Source organism: Lissotriton helveticus, chromosome 1_1, assembly GCF_964261635.1.
Source record: "Lissotriton helveticus chromosome 1_1, aLisHel1.1, whole genome shotgun sequence".
Taxonomy (NCBI): Eukaryota; Metazoa; Chordata; class Amphibia; order Caudata; family Salamandridae; genus Lissotriton; species Lissotriton helveticus.
Window position 1 is genome coordinate 537334661 of NC_136057.1, and position 20762 is coordinate 537355422.

At 41.9% G+C, this 20762-nt stretch overlaps 1 protein-coding gene across 3 annotated transcripts in view; it reads right to left on the reverse strand.

The window, feature by feature from the left end:
- EPS8 (EGFR pathway substrate 8, signaling adaptor) overlaps positions 1 to 20762 on the reverse strand; it is a 1030589-nt gene that overhangs the window by 727891 nt on the left and 281936 nt on the right. For all 3 annotated transcript variants that reach the window (XM_078674027.1, XM_078674024.1, XM_078674021.1), the window contains exon 2: positions 4735 to 4760. The gene's annotated coding sequence lies outside the window, so the exon portion shown is untranslated. The remainder of the gene's footprint in view (positions 1 to 4734; positions 4761 to 20762) is intronic.

The window sequence follows — 20762 nt, forward strand, 5'->3', positions numbered from 1 at the left end:
CTGAATCGATGAGAGCTGGAATGCGGCGGTCGGTGTAAGGTTCCCATGGCAACCGGTGAGGAAACAATGTTCAGTTTACTATTCTGTGAAGATTGATCAAATATTGTGGAGCTGCCAAGCCTCCGTTGAGTAACCTGTGCTCTCCTTAATTTCATCACCTTTGCTAAAACAGCAGCAGGTATGCAACACTGGTTCCAGTAGTTAATTGTTTTAGAAATGTTGCGTCACATGTTTTTTCTGCATTTTACTTGTTTTTACAACTACTTTGCACTGGAATGTCAGTTAATCTTGCACCTACACACCATGTGTCAGTGTCTTGTTCCCTGTTGATAAGTCTGCAAGGGTGTGCCTGTGAAATAATGGTATCCTCACGAGGGAAATTCATAGAAGTATTTTGAAGAGGTACTGAGTTTTCAGCTAGGTCTAGTCTCAGGGCACCAATCAAATAATGAACATTTAAGTAATTGAGATCGGCCAAAAGGTAGGGGCTAGGAGCAGTGCTGAGTGCTCCTACAGGATAATTACATGCCTTCTCAGCTCTACACCTACACTAGCTTGTTCAACTACCCAACCGATCTGCCAAGCTATTGGAGCAAGTAGACTGTAGACCCAAGACATATACTGTGATTTATTTATGCATATTTATGTAGCGTGGACATTACCGAAAGGTGCTCCAGTGTTTCATTGGCAATCATTTTTGTTACATCGAAGTTACAGACGGTTTAAGATGGACAATACAGCTATAAGTAATTACAAGGTTGAAAGTACACCAGGTAGATCATTCCATAAAACACAATGCACAAACGTCCCTAAGAAAGTTGAGGTAGAATAAAGACTGTACAAAAGGTATGCGTGTCTGTAAACTGGCTGAGAAGGTTGAGGTACTACAGAGGTCTGTGCCAAGAGTTGATTACAGAGTTTTCGCTGAAATACCGTTGGGAGAGGGTTAGGTCTGTAATAAAAGTTATCAGCGAGGCAGTAGAGCGCAGATTCATATTCCTGAATGTTAAATCTGGAACCTGAGATAGAGGATGGCGCAAGGGAGTGCTTGGACTAGAAAGCGGGTCTCATAAGCATCGACCCAATATCAGTGGCCTGTTGAGTGCAGTGCTCTTTCATACATGTTTTGACAATGTTAGTATGCGTTTTGGCCTTGATGCACATAAAATATTCCATTCAATGCACAAACAAGATCTATGTTTGTGTGTGTTCACTTAGAATATGTAAGTGCACAACAAACTCGGGCTATGTAATAAATGGCATCTTCTTTGCTTTATTTCGCACAAGCGGATGATGTATTCTTTGTGTGTACGAAACTGCCACATATTTTTCCCGCGTTGCTTCAGCTAAAGGAGAATTCTCCATGTTTTGCTGAATATTAGCAGTAGCTGTAGCCAAGGGCTCTACAGAATGACCTTGTAACAAGCGGGTTGCTTCCCTGCCAATGCAGTGCAAAGAAACAAGAACTAAAATGTATGTTATGCAAACGAAAACGATTCTTTTAGTCTGGTATTGCAAAAAAAAAAAACGTAACCACTTCACAGAAATATATTTAAGCTCACTAATATGGGAGGGACGGGGTAAGAAAAGAGATAGATATTGGGACAGAAGGAGCGATCTTGACTAAGAGCAAGAGAAACAGACATGCAGGGATGTTAAATGGCTCAGCAACAAAGTGAAAAATACTCTAATAACCTTTGCAATTGCTGAGGTATTTAATATTGTTGTAGTAATTCTTAAGCGAATTTCCAAAGAATCTATAATAAATACTAAACATAAAACACCAAGGCTTGTGAGTGGGCTGCTTAGGTTTCCCATGAGGGACAGAGACTCGACCAACTTGTTTAAGTATAACTGGGAAGGGGAGTTGGCAAATACTGGTTTGTTTTCTTTTTGACCATTAGATACAGTTTTATTTCAGGGGCCCCTCAAAAAGTGGTGTTTTCACGACAAGCAAACAAACTGCTCTCTGTGATCATTGGAGCAACTATCGAAAGATAATTATTGGCTCTGGTGCATAGAAACTGTGATGGGAAAATTAACCATTCTCCTGTCAATGCTACACAATCTTGGGTCTACTATCATGAGGAATCACCAAGCAGGAGAGATACAATGTCAAGTCCCAGCAAATACAGTGAACGAGTCTCTGGGCAGGGACTCTTCTAACCATACCCCATTTTCAGTCATTCATATAAATAACATTATGCAGACTGTGGCATTAACTACAAGAAGCCAACACATTGGCTTTGGATATCGGATAACAGGCATAAGGTTTGAATGCAATGAATCTTCTTCTGCCAGTTAACGCTAGGAAGGCAGGAGTTTTTGTAGCATTTATCTTAAAATGCTTTAGAGGTACTCAAGTATATCAAAGAGTTCTGATCAACGACTAAGGCCCACTCAAAAGCATTGGAAGAACACACCATGTTTGGCTGAGTATGACTTGCAATGTTCCGAATGCGTCTCCTGGCATGGAAGTGTTAACGCAGGTAAGTCTCTTGTGCCTGGCAATCATGATATGATTATGGAAGCAAGAAATGAGAGGACACTGGGAACAACTGAAATCAATTAGAATACCAATGACAAAGCTCAATATCTGGGCCACTCAAGCTCAGAGAGCCATTACAAGTACGCCAGGAAACAAGAGTACATCTCGTCCCAAGGATCAAACCTACTAGTGCTGAACTGAAAAGGCACAGTACGAGAAAGAAACGTGGTAAGCAAATGTGACATTTTGTAAAATGCAACACAAAAAGACACATTATATTTAGCAAAAAAACAATTCAACGTGTCATAAAACACATAAGAGTATGCCTGGCGCTAATTGAGTGTTATAAAATAGGATGACTATCTGAATAGATCTAGCTTTTTGGATACACGGAGAAAGATCCTGTAGATGAAGGTCCTTGAAATCAGCGGGCTGGCACAGGGTCGCTTTTATAGAGGACCCAGCAATGCCATCATAAGCATTTACTATCAATAGTAGAACAACTTCGAAATTAACATAGGAACCGACGTACCTTGGAAATGAGGACAGAGAAGAAGGCATACACAGATTATGTTTTCCAACTAACAAAGACTATTCATTTACAAGGAAAAACTCATCTTACTCTGCGCTTCAGTTTCAATTTTCAGTGGAAATCCTTGTCTAACGTAAGAATCACCAAATAAAGAGGATTGTGGAATGTACAATCTAGCAGCAGTTTGGTCAGAGCTCCCCTACTCCCCTAGAATTCCTTGACATCAAACCTGGACTTGGATGGCTTCTCATAGGATGTTGATGTCAATATGGAGGATCTACAGTGCTATTTTTGGAACATTGCCTGACTGGTCTGTAAACTTGTTAGATAAGGATTTTGTACAATTTCTAACATTAATAGTTTTTTTTTTCTCCAGGAAACAGGGCTCTGAGAATATTGTATCGGACAGCTACGAGGGGTTTCCCATTAGAACCACTACAGATGTAGACACTCTAAAAGAGGTTCGAACCACTTGAAGAGCTAAAGTCAAAGTGAGTTCAGCTTTATCCATGTCGGGCCTTGCTGTCATTCTGAAAAGATAGAACCTTAACGCCAGGGCATTCATACTAATGAATTTGCATTTAACTGCAAAGATTTTAATTTATGGTTTCAATGTGTCAGCAATACAACACCATTTGGATAAGAATCATTAGAATGTCCCAATCTTTACTGGCAATTTAATTATCAGGATTGATGAGGAAATTGGGGATCTGTTAAGGCCATTTTCTGTCTACCCATCCTAATGTATGGGGAGAGGAGTTGGCCTAACGGCTAGGGCGGTCGACCTCGAAACTGGGTTCGAGTCTCGGCAATGACGCTGAACATCCTTTGATTCTGGGCAAATCACTTAAACTCCCAGTGCCTAACAAAAATGAAAGTGTCCTTATGTAATGCAACTGGTGCTATGCAAAGCCCTCTAATACCCGATTCGGGTCAAGTTCGAGCTATATAAAACTCTGTAAAAAAATAATAATATACAGATAACGCGATCAATGAACATGTGGTTCAGATGGCAACACAATTTCAAATAAGTGTGTTGATTATACTCAATGGAAGAACAAGATCGGACACTCCAGCTCAGCCAGGCACATGTTCTTTGGCTCCCGTACCAATATAGATTTCACTTTTGCTTCACTTGCTTTGTGGAAAGAATTAAAGGCCTTGTGACATCTGGAAAGACTGAAAGGGACCACTTACTACTAAAGATAGTATTGAGTGAGAAAGATATGTATGGAATAAACAGGCCCTCATGAAGAAGGTAATATTGCTTTTTTTAAGTGGCTACAGAGTGCCAGCTATTTGAAATTATCGGTATAGCAAATGCAAACCTCTCAATTGCTTCCCAACAAATAGGGAAATTGAAATGATATATTGATAAATCAGTTGCCAGGGGTATCCTGTGCCTCCCAGAATCCCTTTCTGTGATTAGGGTTGCAGGGAGCAATTTTTCAATGAGAATTGTTTTGAGGTAAAACCAGGTTGAGAAGGGTGTTGTGGCAGGCGCTGATGTAGAATAACGCACTGAATGGAGCCAAGTGACTAGGAGCTGGGAATAAGAGGCTTGCAGAATACAGACCTCCCAATAGCACAAATCAGAAACCTACCACTACCGTGACAAAATAATGGAATGCATCTTAATTGCTGCTTGAATTTTTTTAATAATGTACAGCAAATTACATTGCATACTGTAGTCGAATATCAGTCAGTTCCTTACCTGTACACTTTAAATCTTGCAACAATCTGCAAAAGAAATGTAAGGACATATCAGTATGAGCTTTTACCTTTCTACATGACATTATCATAGAATCTTTATCAGAACTGTTCCTTGAGCTTCTTTATCACACAAAAGGTTAAAACCGCGTTAACACCCACATAACAACAACTCCTAACCAACAACATAAAAGACAGAAGCAGATGTCTTCAATGTACATTTAAAATCCTTGAGCGCGTTGAAAAGGAGTTAGGTGTGACTGGTACCTGGCCGGAATACTTTGTTACAGAAGATTGGGGCGTGATGTACTAAACACTGTTCATAAAATGCTGGATGCAATTCATGACCAATATTTTTCAGACCTATGTGGTATTTTGCCAATCAAGCTATGTACTAATATAGCCTTCGAGCCCGCAATAGTGGGCTCTGCCAGCCATTAGGCAAGGGCCTTTAACAAGGGAGCGGACCTTTAATGGCCGGTAGAGCCCGCAACTGAGAAGTCTAAGGCTATTAGGACATTCTGCCCCTAGAGGGCAGCATGTTCTATTGAAATTACCTCAGGATCTGTGAGGCCTTTTGTTCACAGTACAGTAGTGAACAATCATTGAAATATTGGAGCTCCAGGCTTCTACTCCCCATTAGAAGCCCGGAGCGCTCCATTGTTTTCAATAGAGCTCCAAACATTCCAATGTTCTAATAGGTTGGGTCACAAAATACCCTATAGTAGTGAGTCACAATTAGACCTACCTCATGAATATTAGTGAGGTACATCACAAATTGTGACCTACTTAGATTTGTTGCAATCACAGAGATGGTGGCCTGCTGAGGATAGCAGATTACCATGTCTGTAATTGCTTTAAATAAAGCAATATTTTTTTATGCAGCCTGCTTTCCTTAAAAAAAAAGCAAGATGCGTTAAAAAACTAAGAAAAGTTTAACATTAACCAATCCCAAAAAATTAGATTGTCAAACCACACAACGAGGAGCTGTTCCTTTGGGGGCCCCTTCCCGATTGTGAACGGTTTACCAAGACCTTTCAATAGGGCTGTACAATATTAATGTTTTGCGACCAGTTTGAATCACAAAACATTAATACATCTTATTCTAAATCGCTCTTTGGAAGGAACGTCTTAAACAAGCCCCTTCCAAATACCGATTAAGTATGTCCCATCAAACCCAAACTGCGATTTGGTAACTCGTTACTGAATGTTAGTTTGGGATTGGTACATACAAAAAGGCCACTCTGCAGATGCAAATGGTCCTGCTTGGTTTATCATACCCTTTGCTGCCACAAAAATACTCCGTGAGTGCAAGAGGAAAGGGTAGAATTAACTCTTTCTGGTCACAACACTGCTTGCCTTGGAGGTGTATCGAAACAAAGGTTTCTCTTGCTTCAATAAGGGATGTAAAGATGAGGAATCCAAGTAGAAGTAAAGTAATCCTTTAGAAGAAGAAAAGCAGGTTCATCTCACATCTCCAACATCTCTCCTGCCACGGTCTCTCTACCCACATCGTTCTGGAATCCTACTGTAGAGAATCATCCAGTTACCATGGAGCTGGGTACATGCACTACAGTCAGGACACCACATCTTCCCTCTTTATATTTAACAACAAATAATACAAGAAAATAAAATGTAAAATAATACAAGAAAATGCAATATAAGATACAAAGTACATGAGAGTAAACTAGGATATAAAGAAAATTGTAAGGAGAACAACCCACTCCCTCATACTAATTAAACAAAACACGAATGAATATTAAAATTTACATTACATAACTCCTGAATCGAGCAGTGACTTTCACAGGTCTCCCAGCTCGTGCAGTATTCATATTACTGCATGCAGCTTGTTCGAAGGGTGCGGAAGTATTGATTAGGGAATCTTTATTCCTAGAATGCGGTACCCTTCTCACAATTCATGACATCATCCCACATCCAATCCATAGATGGTGAACTACCCTTTTTACAACTTGTAACAGAAAAGTTCCCTTTACAATTTGCAATTCTGCTAAAATGCCAAACTTTGTCATCGCTTAATTTAGCAGATTTGGAATATAACTCCAACACTTGCATGGGGGAAGAAAATTTGCTTCCACCTTTTTTGACTTTGGGCCAAGATAACACTTGGCTCCAATCACCAACCTGTAGTTCGGCTTCTTTAGTGGAATGTTTCTTCTCAAAATAATTTATATAAAAGATTCATGGATCTTGCGTAACTTTGAACGCACTAAGGTAGTGGACCTTTTCCCACATATTTTTTTTTTATTCCAAGCAACATTGTCTTTTGTAAAGGGTTCTCTTCCTCTAAGAATTCTGAATGGACTATAACTAGTGCATGTAGGAGTGATTCTATATGCCCAAATGGTGCTATATAATTCTTTCTCCCAGTTTTTTACAGCACTGACGGAAGCTTGTACACTCCCCATGATAACCCTGTTGAATCTCTCAACAATTCCATTTCCTGCAGGATGGTAAACAGGAGCTTTCTTACTTATGATACCATTTCTTTCTAGGAATTTAAGGAAATTGTCAGATATAAATTGAGGACAATTGTCACTCAAAATATATCTAGGGATGCCTTCACGTAAGAATAATTTTTCTAAAAACACAACTTCTTTTGAGTCACACCTGTCAGTGATCTCGATCTCAGGCCATTTGGAGTAGTTGTCGATAACCACTAGGACATATGTCACGAGACCTAGAATATTCTCAATAGGACCAAGCCAATCTACGCTTAAATTCTCCCAAGGATATTCAGGAATTCGTCTAAAACCCCAGGTAGGTTTAAAAACTCGTGGAGTTTTGTCTGAATTGGCACAGGTGGAACATACTTGAACAAACCTTTCAATATCTTTGTCTAAACCAGGCCACCAAAAAGATAGGTATAATCAAACTCGAATCCAGAATTAAACTAAGTGGCCTTCATGATTGATAGATAAGATTTTAATACGTAAATTTGAAGGTACAACTACCCTATCACCTCTGCACAAGTGATTGTAATCGTCAATACACAGCTCATCTTTAATTTCCCAAAATGTTTTCTAGTAAGCTAGATTTATTGGGCCAATCATTAGTAACATGTTTGGAAACAATGTTCAATATCTAGTCCTTTATACATTCCTCATCCCATTCCTTTTTTGAAATGGCATTTAGCATCTGCTCATTAACATCATGCACGATGGCAACATCATAATCCTCATACAAATCATATAAATTGTCTTGAAAGGGTAATGGCGATCTGCTGAGATAATCTGCAATCTGGTTCCTCTTACCAGGTAGATACTCAACATCATAAGTGTACCCTAATAATTTAAGACTAATTCTAGCTAACCTAGGCATGGCTTTTAACATGCCCTCTGATGTGAACACCTTAAGTAAAGGTTTATGGTCAGTACGCAAAGTAAACCTGGTACCCCAAACGAACTGCCTGAACTTTTCAATAGCCCAAGCAGTGGCTACCATCTTTCTCTATTGCTGAAAATTTCTCTTCAGGAGAGGTTAAGGAACGGGGTGCAAACTCAATTGTTACTTCTAAACCATTATCATTAATTTGAGACAGAACAGCACCCAAAACTTTCCCACTGGCATCTGTAGTGATGGTGCTGTGAGCTGTGCAATCAAAGGCCTGTAAGGGTTAGGGCAGACACAAGTTCAATCTTTATCTTATCAAAATCGTTCTGCAGGACATCATCTCAATGAAAATCTTGTTTGATCTTAAGGAGTTGTCTGAGGTTAAAGGTTTTACTGGCACCATTTGGTTTACAAATTTTGAGTAAAACTCTGCCATACCTAAAAAAAGATCTTGGGTCATCTTTGGATTTGGGACTTGGAGCATTTTTAATAGCACACATTAACTTCTTCTTAGGAGAAATTCCAACACCACTCACTTCATGGCCCAAATAAGTTACAGAGTTCATACCTAATTAACATTTTTTAAGTTCAGCAATAAGGTCCTTATCTTCAAGTATGCTTAACACTTTGACTAGTCTTTCATTATGTTCTTCTCTGTCCTTCCCATAATTAGGATGTTATCCTGGAAGTAAGCAACTCCCCTTACGTTCTTAAATAATGTATGCATTAGTCGTTGAAAGACTGCAGCCAGTCCAAAAGGCATCCTGACAAATTGATAACATCCAAAGGGTGCAATGAAAGCGGTCAGACTCTTGCTGGAATCAGGCAAAGGAATCTGGTGATAAGCGAAGAATAAGTCAATTGTCGAAAAACATTTTATACCATTAGTTTGAGCTAACAGTTCGTCAATCCTAGGTAAAGAAAACGTATCTATCAAAATGTTCTTGTTTAGGTCCCTCAAGTCCACACACAAACGAAGACGGCCATCTGATTTTCTTGCGACAACCAATGGGGCCAACCACTCAGCACTTTCTATGGGCTCAATGATACTTTTCTTTTCTAAAATATCTAATTCCTTCATAATAGCATCTTTTACACCTAAAGAAAGGTTTCTTCCTTTATAACAAACAGGACGAGCATCATTCTTGAGCACAATTTTGTGTGAAAATCCACTTAATTTGCCAACCTCACCTGAAAAAATAATTGGGGAATTGTTCTATTATTTTATCCATAAACTCTTTGTCACCTTCATCCAAAATCATTACTTGGTTATGAGCTTTGGGATTTAAAATAATACCCAAGGCACCTTGGTCAATCCAACACAAGACAGAAGGACCAACCTCTGCAACATAGAGTTTGCCTAAAGATTTCCTACCTTTACATTCAAAAAGATCTTCTACAAATCCAACCATAGGAATTTTTTCCCCTGTAAAAGTAACAGGTTGAATGTCGGGAGGTAACACATTATTGTTTAAAGTGTTAACAAAAAGCTCATCCCATTTGATGACGGTGTATGGAGAACCTGAATCAGGTACTATATTAATCAGAACACCTCCTATTTTGATGTCAAAAAGTGGGCTTCTTTTTAGATTTAGAGTTGACATTAGACACTGTGTCTTCAGTGTCAGTTATCAATAATACAAAGGATGCCATCATCACTAGATGAATCCGAACTATTGACAGCTGCCTCTTCACTTTCATCAATATAATTGACTGTCTTTTTTTCCCTTGCTTAATTTTTATTTTGCTCGCTTTAGTAAAATGGCCAACTTTACCACAATAGTTGCATTTAGACTTTAAGGCAGGACATTTTGAATCATTAGCGTAAGGCCCACTGTAGCCACATCTGTGGCAATTTGGAATCTTATCAATTTTAGGCTTATTAGAAACACTAAAGTGTTTTTTGTTAGAAGACGACAAAGGTTTATTATTCTTTTTAATATGACAGATACTTTACTAACGGTTAAGCATTCTTCTTTGTCTTTAAGTGCAACTTTCGCACACCTTTTTGACATTTCTGCTTTTCTTATAATAGCAAAAATTTCATTAAGGGGAGCATCTCCACAGGTCCATAATTTTTCTTGGATGGACGAATTGTTGGAGTGCATGACTAATTGGTCTCTGATGAAACTGTTGTGAAGTGTACCAAATTCACAATTAATTGCTAACTTTTTTAAAGATGAAACGTAATCCTTTACGGACTCCGATTTTCCTTGCTTCCTTTTGAAGAATTCGTATCTACTAATTCCTACACATACTAGGGGGTGGTAATGAGCATCTAAATCATCTAGAGCATCAAGGAATACATTCTCACTATCAGCAGGTCTTACTTTTTTTTCCATTTGGTTAAACACTCGGTTTCCTTCAGGACCAAGACTGTGGAGAAGCATCTTTTTCTTCCTAGACTGAGAAAATGCTTCTTCATGTTCCTCCTCTAAAGCTTCAATATAGTTTAAAAAATAGACTTTCAAGTCTGACCACTTAATTAAAGGTTTGTCAGGACGTGGTAAAAATGGGACAGGAGTATTTAACCCTCCTTGTGAAGCCATAGTAAGTGTAAGTATAATTTTGGAGTATAATAAATAATAGCGAGTATTCAAATAAAAATATGGAACGTACAACATGTATAACCTTGTTCAATAATCACTAATCGGGTATGTAGTAATTATCACAAAGTGTGCCACCGTGTTAAGTGTAGCATAGGATGTGCAATCACAGTAATAAGGAGTGCACACCACCGTGAAACAATCTAACGTCCAATGTATTATGGTATTTGTAAGGTGTGCACATCACCGTGAACAAGAAGGCTCGATGTGCAGCAATTATTATGGTGGGTGGTGTGCATATCACCGTTGAATGACGCACTGTAAATAATTCCAAGAAAAAAAATTAAGTACCTTTACTTTTTTTTAAGAAATGCAAATCCAATGTATTCCCATTGAGGAATAATATTAAAATAAATGAAGAAATCCAAAATGGAGGTACACAACGTCGCGGAATTGACCTCGCGTGATGACACGTACGTGACCCGACGTGATCAACGTACCGCGTCAATCAAGAAGAAAGCTTGTGAGGAATGCGCAAGACTGTGCGGGAGGACAACTCGCAACTAGAATGGCGTAATCGCTCGAATGATGCGGTCGAGAAGCACCGTTGGGTTGGAAGAGCCATTGGTCCAACCGTCCATGCAATCAGGTACAATTCTTTGATGTCAGTCTCGCATTCAGCACATCGCGCTGTGCAGACAAATAGTGAATATTCAGAAATAATTTTTGACCGATCAACAATGTACGATGCACAGCATATGCTCCAGTAGTAAATAACACCACAATAGATGCAATCCACAATCTCCAGTCATGAACAATTCAAAACTGCAATTCCACAAGCTGCAACACGTTCCTTGTAAGTTGTTTAACGATAATTTAGCCAAACGAAACAAGCTTGTAAATAGTCTTGTGCAGTTAATCAAAGCTTCTTACTCACGATAAGGTAGAAGAGAGTCTCCTTGGAGAGTATATATTAAATGAAGACCTTGAGATCCAGAAGTAACATTTTCAGAACAAAAAAGAAAAAATCAAAAATTTATAAAAAAACAAAAGAACTTGCATGGGTCCTTAATATCCTCTGCTTGTCACCCCATACATCATCGTCCTAATGTAAAGATGAGGAATCCAAGTAGAAGTAAAGTAATCCTTTATTAGAAGACAAGCAGTTTCATCTCACATCTCCAACATCTCTCCTTCAACTTCAATCATTCTGGAATCCTACTGTAGAGCATCATCCAGTTATCATAGAGCTGGGTACATGCACTACAGTCAGGATACCACAAGGGAGTGTGAAAGATTGGCTCCTCCCATTTCAGAGCACATATCCAGCTTCAAAGGAAGTTTTTTCTTTAGTGGTACGAGCAGCTTTCCTAGACACTCACTTGAAGCGTCTTCTATGTTGGCGGTGTGTCTCGTATTGTGTGTCGTAGGAATGTTGGTTCTACACAGTTCATTTCTGGACCGGAATTTATGTTATGCTGTAAGTGGAGCATTAGGAAAGCCTGTTACTGAAAATTGGCTTGTGCAATGCTTGTCGTTTTCTTCGCTCCGAGTGTGTAAGCTATGCAACCTTTCTCATCACTATTTGATTGTTGCCACCTTCATCACTGCTGATGGAGTGCCTACACCCACTGCCAGGGCCGTTTTGAATGCTCCCGCCCTCCCCCGCTTTAGCAGCTACAGCCCGAGTTATTGATGGGCCTCATCCAGCTGCAACTCGGCAGACAAGGGCTCATAAATAGCAAGAAAGGGGCAGGGGTGAATAAGTGAGTGAGCGAAAGGATGGACGGGTGATTGTAAGGCTGAATGGCAGGGTAAGTGAACGGGTGGATAGGTAGATGGATGGATGAATGAGTGAAAGGATGAATAAGAATAGATAGATGAGTGAAAGGGAGGACGGATTGGCTAAATGAAAATAAGGATGGATGAATGAAAGGGCGGGTGGGTGGATGAAAGGATAGATGCTTTGATGGAAGAGACAAGAGAGCTCTTCTGGAGAGGGTTGTGATAATTTGCTATATTTGCTTGATGCCACAAGTGCTTTGGTTCGAAGTGGGGGGGTGTATATATTTTCTGGCTACTCCAGCTAAACTGATAGGACGCAACATGGGATGAACATGAATCATTCACTGAGAAGGAGCAGAAATATGTAGAAGCAGGAAGGCAACACGATCAGCAGAGGCATCATCCTGTGGTAAGCTGAGCTTACTCATCAGAGGTCAGGCAATGAGAGGGTGTTGGCGTCTGATTTCTGTCAGCTCATTGGCGATTTCTTGTACCATGGTGAAGAGATTCCAGGGAGCGGCAAGGAATGAATCTATTACTACAATCTTTAAAGCTTCTGGACCTTGATAATTGTGTTCTGAAGGAGTAAAGGTCAGAGGAGAGTGGGCACAGAAGAGCTAAGGAAGATGTGGTGCCACTCTAGTGCGTAAGCACACTGCCTAGATAAACTGACAGTAAGGTCTAGTTGTGGCAGGGCACTGGTTTTGTTCAAATCGCCTAGCTGGGAGTAAACTTTTAGGCAACTTGCTCATTAGTTTCCAAAGTTGATATTGAGGTGCACTGGACTCTCATAAGGCAAATTATTTTAATAATTGCTGATGGATCCTTTGGTCAGGTTTGCAGTATATGCCAAGGCAACTGAGGTGCAGTACTGGAGTAATAATTCAAATCCAGAGCTCAAAAGTTAGGCATTCATTTGTCAGGGAACTCAACACTTCTTGTTCTGCCTACAGTGCCCTAATATGCAGCTACAGAACCATTTCCTCCATGTTTGTTTCTCTCTGGAGAAACACCCATGAGATATAAAGTATATATCAAGGCTTTTAATGTTTTTATGGGACAATCGGTGGATTTAAATTTAAACTAGAATGCAAGAGGTCCATTTTGGAGCATTCACCAGTATGGAAGACCAGTAGATAAAGATATAAATAACGTTTTACCTAATGTAGGCCACCACCAGGTGTAGAGTTTAAAAATCTAGAGAAACAGTGACAACCTTAGAAGAAAAATTTGCGTGGTTAACCACTTTAGTCGTTTAGAGATCAAGATCTGTTTTCACATGACAAACACCCTGAATCCATTGCTACATTCAAGGCTCTATCAAACAAATGTAGGTTTGAAACTTTCTTTGTACTGATAAGTGATCAACTTCTCTAAAGATGTGCAAACAAAAGATACAGGATAGTGTTCTGGCTTGCACGAATATAGTATCTGGATGGAGCCATAACAAAGTAACAGCACAGAGATATCGAGTCAACCAGATAGACAACTAAACAGTGCAGGTGAGTATGTGCTGGACAAAAGTTACAAAAATAGGTGTAATTACTGAAATGGGTTAACATCCGTTACAAAACAGCATGGGGAATTTTGTTCTTCTGGTGTGTGTAAATGTAGATGGATGAGCTTTTTGTTTTTTTTAGGTTTATGGAGCGCAAACTCAATCCGAAGGTATATCATTGCTTCACATGAGCACCATTTATGTTACATATGGACACGTTAATTTTGTTAAGCACTGGGAGATTAAGGGATTCACCCAGAATCACAGGATGTTGAGCATCGCTGCAGAGACTCGAACCCGCATTCCCAGCTTCGAGGTAGACGGTGGATTGTCAAATTAATGGTAGGCTATTCCATTATTTTGGTGTTAGGCGAATGTTGAGAGGAAGACAGCTGAAGTTCGCCTGAGAGTCTTGAGGGTAAGAGAAGAGGTAATCAGGTTGACCTGGCTGAAAATAGTTTGTTGTCGACCATGATTCCTAGGCTCATGGCTTGGCTCGATGCTTGGCTCGATGCAGTGGGTGTGGTGAGTGAGTTCAAATAGCCACCAGGTCGAGGACCAGATTGACGAGTCCTTCGCAAAGAGTACAACCTCAGTTTTCAGCTTATCCATGTTGAGTTTAATGCAGTTGGATTTCATCCAGAGTGTTACTTTGGACATGCACACATGGAACTTTGCTTTTGTGCTGAAGGTGTCCTTCAAGAGGGAGAGGATGTCATTGGCACAGGAGATGATGTTGATTACATAGGTTGTCATGATGTTGGAGAGTGGGGGCATATACAAATTAAAGAGCATGGGGCTGAGTGATGCTCCCGGGGTACTCCACAGATAAGCTCAGTGGGTTTGTAGGTATAGGGGGTCAGGCTACCTTTCTTTGTGCAACCTGTTAGGGAAGAGCTGATCCATTGACAAGATGTTCCTCGAATTCGTGACTTGTGTAGGAACTGAAGGAAAATTGGGTGGGAGAAGTTATCAAAAGCAGTGGAGAGGTTGAACAGGATGAAGACTACGATGTTGCCTAGGTCAATTATGGTCCCGTCATCGGTGGTGGTGATGAGGGCAGTTTCAGTGCCATGGTTAAGTCTGAAGCCTGATTAGGAAGGGTCATATTTTTTTTGCAACAATTTCTAGATTTTTTTGATGTATAGGCTTCATTGTGTTTTTTCAAATAAAAAGTGCTTATAGCAAGTGAAGTCTAGTCGCAAGTCTGAAGTCTGATTGGAAAGGGTCAAGTATAGTTTTTTTCAGGTTGTTTGCTAGTCTTGTCTTGATGAGTTTCTCCAAGGCTTTTGCTGTGTTGAAAATGGCAATGTGTATGTACATAAGCGGCGTTCATTTTGTGTTCACTGTACCCCTTGTTGTAAGCAGAACGGAAATCGCTAAAACACTGTCTGTGTCATCCCGCTAGCATAGACCCATGCACACACGTACACGACAGCCATTTTAGGTATCATGGTCTCCTTGTTCACGATCGATCATCGTCACACTCCCCTGACCCTGCAAGCTTCCCCCATGCACTCTGACCGCCCCCGCTCTCACATGTACAAGTCATGAGCACCTCCCCTCCCGCATGACTGTCTCTAGGGATCACACCCCGCGCCTGACCAACACCTCCTTTCTTTTCATGAATACCCCTCTTTGGATAAACCCTTTCTCTACGCTCGATTTTCCACACTGACCTTTTCTTTCATGAATATCTCTCCTTTGATGACCTCTTCCTCTGAACCTAATTGTTTGCACGGACCGCTGGTCATCCCTTAGCCCGAGGATACAGTTTATCGCCCACTACTGTATGCACTCGTCTCTCTTGAAAGAAGCCACTATTGATCATGGCCACCCCACCCCCTGAGATTCGATCAGGCACACACATTCCAATGGAATCAGCAGAACACTCAGCTGCGTGACAGCCCCCTCCTATTGCATGAAGGATAAGGGCCCCTACTGTAGCCACGTGTTGGAATATCTTCATACTTCACAATGTCTTGATTGTAATGAAGGATGTGTGTGTGCCTTAAACCTGTGTATAAAAGACGAAGCCTCAGAGAAACTTGTTAGAGCACCTCCCGAAGACACTCTGGGAGTGTCCCAAATGACATGCTCTCCTCATGAGTAATAAACTATGTTCTTGTTTTCCTGCTTCCAGTGCCCGTCTCTTTATTTGGTAATTATTCAAGATGGGAACTAAGAGTCACCCTGCGCCAGCAGCCTGGGCATCCGGTGCGTTCTGGGCTCACTTTTCTACAATTGGCGTCCCAACGCGGGGTCCATCAGCGACATAAGGTCCGGTAAGAGAGGTCCAGACGATGGGGTGAACATCTAAATGATTGGAGTATACCTGCCTTGAGAGGGCCCTCGTCCGGCTGCCGATTGAAATGAACTTCACCGATTCCGAACGGACCTCTCTCAAGTGACCTATTGTCCTGACTGGAATCCCACAGGAATGCTGCGGTAAAAACATGGAGAAAAGAGAACGATCGGGCGCTGGAAAAAGGAAGGCGAAGAACTGTCCACATGGTCCGGTCCGGGTAAGGTCGTGACACACGACAAATTGCGAAATTGATTGATTGATTGTTTGAAAATACTAGTATTACTCACTTTATTGTCTCTGAGAGATTCTCTATTTGCAAACAAGCACAGAGTCGCCATACTCTGTTTAGTCTTTGCAGATAGTGAAGGATAGGTAATGCAGACTTTTGTCCCCATTGTAATCCGTCATACCTATTTTTCTCCCCATTGATTGATTGTTTGAATCGAGCATTGAATTGTTCGAAGTCGGTTCTCTTAAGGATCTTCTCTGCCTGCAAACGGGAAACAATAGGAATATTCTCTCTCCCTTTGCAGATAGTGAAGGGTAGGTAACGCAAACCTTTAACACGTCGTGCCTATTTCGTTCCTCATTGATTGATTGTTTGCCCGAACATTGACTGTTTGGGAATTGGTTCTTTTTGGAGGTATTCCCTGTTTGCAAATAAACGTAGGAAAATCTTTGCAAGTAGTGAAAGGGTAGGTAATGCGGACCTTTGTCCCCCGTTGTAATCTGTCATGCCTATCTACTCCCCACTGATTGATACGCCAGTTTCACCCGGACCATTTACTAGAGGTAGGTCATCTGGCCCGACCAGAGAGCACCCCTAGTGAAAAGGACATATGCAATAATAACGAAGTGATCACTGTATCCTGTTAACAGAAACTTTAGCATGAAACAACCTGGAAAGAAAGGAATAGGAAAACGAAATCAGTAGGCCACTGATGAACTTTTTATTAAATAACGAACAAGGAAACGATAACAATACTTAATGATAAAACCTATTAGTGTCCTAGAAGCAAGAAACGTTAGAAATAAGCCCGTAATAAGAAACCTGAAAACAGTAAGAGAAACCAAGCGTGACATTGCGACGCCACAAGGCAACGAGGCTTCATCGCCCCTCACTGCCCCAAACATGTCTGTCCCACCGCCTGCCACGCCCAATAACGGCAACCTGAGAAAGATACAAAGCAACAGACATCCGCCCCCATTCTGGAAACTTCCAAAGTGCAACAGGTTTGCGGCTACGCCCAGCCGGAAGCAACACATATAGGGCGGGTCCTGCTGCCAACCGTCGGCCGGAGATCATCACATAGGGTATAGCCGGAGGAGAGGCCGAGGCCGAAGGGACCCGGCCAAGGTGACTGCTACGACAACCCTGGAGAGTTGCAGGGGGGGGAATGTCTATGTCCTCGACCCTCCCCTCTCTCTCCCAGTCTGGACCAGCATCCATGGAGGGCCTGGGAGTGGAGAGGCCACTCAGGCGCCACTTCTTTCTTTTTTCTTCCATAATGGCAGCGACAACACTGGGGGGGGGGGGGATGTCTTGCACATGCCTCCGACCCCCCCCTCGTCCTCATCGCCTGGTCCGGCCATAACAAATGTCAAGCGAGACGCCGTGGGGTGCACTGGGAGGGAGAGACGGTGCGAACAAGCCTCTCCCGCCTCCCCAGGTGGAGGCTTCCCAGCTGCACCCTCAGCGCTCCAGGCGCCCGGAAAAGGGTTCTTCCACTGTGGCGATGCTGCAACGCCTCGCCCGGCAGGTTGGAGCCCGTCCGCTCATTTGACCCCGCGATCGCCGGTAGCTGCCGAACTCTCAAAATGGCGGTCTACTTTACAAGAGCGGGCCCAGCATGAAGGAATGGCCCGGTCACCTGTTGACTCCACCATCATAGTTCTCCACGACCTTGAAGATTCTAGAGGAGCCGCGGGAGTCCCCGACCCCCGCAGATACCCCCGATGGGGAATGACTGCCATGATTGCCCTCGGTACGACGGAAATGTAGCCGCAGGACGTCGGCGCTCCCATGCTGTCGCCAGCCTCAGTTTGAATGACTAGAATCCTGCAGACAACAGTTCGGATCAGTTCCGGTGAAAACACAGTATGACCCGGTAGAAAAAGATTGTTGCCTCCCTCCCCTTTTGACTGATGGTTCAGACCACCGACCCTTTCTTTTACCCTTTAACGGAACTTTTGGACTGCCAAAGGAAGCTCTGGGCCAACCACGAGTTAGTAGAGATTTAGACTATGCCTGGTTCTGCCTGACTGCACCCAAAATGGCGCTGATGCAAATGAAACTCTCAACTCCTTATTATACCCCGATTGCTCAGCCTTGGTGTCATAGGATATGTATGAAGTTTTTTTAAACATATAGATTGATATAGGATGTGTACTGATTATGAGTTCGGACAATGGATTGATATAGGATGTATACTGTCAGTTCGGACAATGAATTGATATGAGATGGGTACTGATTATGTGTTCGGACAATGAAGGACAATGAATTGACATGAGATGGGTACCGATTGAACATTCGGACAATGAATTGTTGTTAAGTTTGGCGCATTATGATTATTGAAAGTTGGAAGCCCAACACTCATGACACTCGCTCACACTGAAGTCTCGACATGATTTTGTTGCACTTGTCGCACTTTTAGATTATGAAATAAACGACCACCGACTCCATTAAAGTTTTCTGCTAATAAGTATCCCCACATATAACAGTTCCAGCCTGCTCCGTGGCCGGCCCACGGGGTTGTAGGCCCATATTTATGCACCGACATTCTTATTAAAGATTTTTTGGAAAAAGCAAACGTAGTTGTCACGTGTGAATTAGTAAGTTTCGAATAAATGACCACTGTTTAAGGATTAAAAAGTATAGTACGCAGAGGTACTGCAAAAATGAATGGTACAGGTTTTTGTTGTATGTACTTTGCACATTTTTGTACAGCTTAAAGCAACCGCTAAAAGACCCTGGAATGCAGCCTATACTTTATATGCTACCTGTATCAGAAAAATTGTGCTAAACTGCCCCTAAGTCGCTCCAAAGGAGTGCCATCTGGCCTCCCTACATACGATCCGTAATACCACACTTGGGTGACCTATGCTATCCACCGGCTTCCGATAATCATCTCTCACACACTAAAAGGTTCATCTGGGCTTAAATGCCGAATTGGCAAGAACTGCGTTCCGGGGAGATAGACCGCGTATGTAGTAAGTAAAAGCCTTTTCGGGTTTATGCGCGCTGATGTATTCTTAAAAGCTGCCCCCGCCCCCTTCTTTTTCCCACTTTTCTGCAGGTCACTTTGGAACATCGGTTAAAAATACGAAAAAAAAAGAAAATGGTGATCTAACGGACGAAGAGACGGGAAAAAGGCGTTCGATTATGGTGCCCACGCACTCCGAATAATACAACCTAAACTAATGTGCACACATGATTAAACCCTCCACACTTAACTAAATAGGGAAAGTTTAAGGAAAATTCCGAGGTAAGGATTACACAAGTACCCACCGACGGGAGGACTAGGGATATTGCCGACACTTAAAGACCTACTACCTCCTTTTCGCATCCTCATAGACAAGTAACTAAAAGCTGCCCCATTGTTCTCAAATTGACACCAACTGTTGTCTCAGCCTGGAAACACATTTGCTAAAATGACTCGAAAATACCGCCGTGAGCATTAGCCCGACCAGGTCAGTTCATGACCAATTGCCAACGGCGTAAGTGTGTACAATCAAAGCCACCAGTAAGGGCAGCCGACGAATAAAAGAGAAGAAAAAGGTAAAAAAAGAGCTTAGGACGACAAGGATGCACAGCATACAGAAAAGGATAATTTTGGCCAATAACTGTTTTATGTTTTGTCTTGGATTTTTGTGTATAATACATGTACTGTCTTCCCCGTCTGAGTTTGTGTGTACGTGATGTATGGATCTACGTCATCCCTCCGTTTGTGTTTCCGTATTACTTAACCCCTGTTGTTCTATGTTGTGCGCGCACTGAATGGTCCATTGTTGTGTGTCACTCACTCACTCACTCACTCACTCACTCACTCACTCACTCACTCACTCACTCACTCACTCACTCACTCACTCTCTCTCTCTCTCACTCTCTCTCTCTCTCACTCACTCTCTCACTCACTCTCTCACTCTCTCACTCACTCTCTCTCTCACTCACTCTCTCTCACTCTCTCTCACTCTCTAAAGCCCCCCTGTTCCCTCCTTCCTTGTATGGTAACGTTGTGCCCCTCCCGGCACAGCACCTAATTGGGTCTCCTCGAACACAAAGGTGTTTGGAAAAATTGACCAGAACTAAACGATTGTGACTCGCCATATTACTACCTCCCCTTTCCTGTAAAGGGGATAGAACCCGAGTTGGTAATGAAGGAAAGGATAGGTAAGACGACGGATGTGCCCTAATCTGGCCTTCTATGGGGGGACTATAACGTCAATGGCCTTCTGTTTCTCAGTTCGCTAAAAATGCAATTCCCAATGCACAAATTACTTCGCTCCTCTGCCCTTGAGTACGAATGTCCAGAGTACCCCACCTC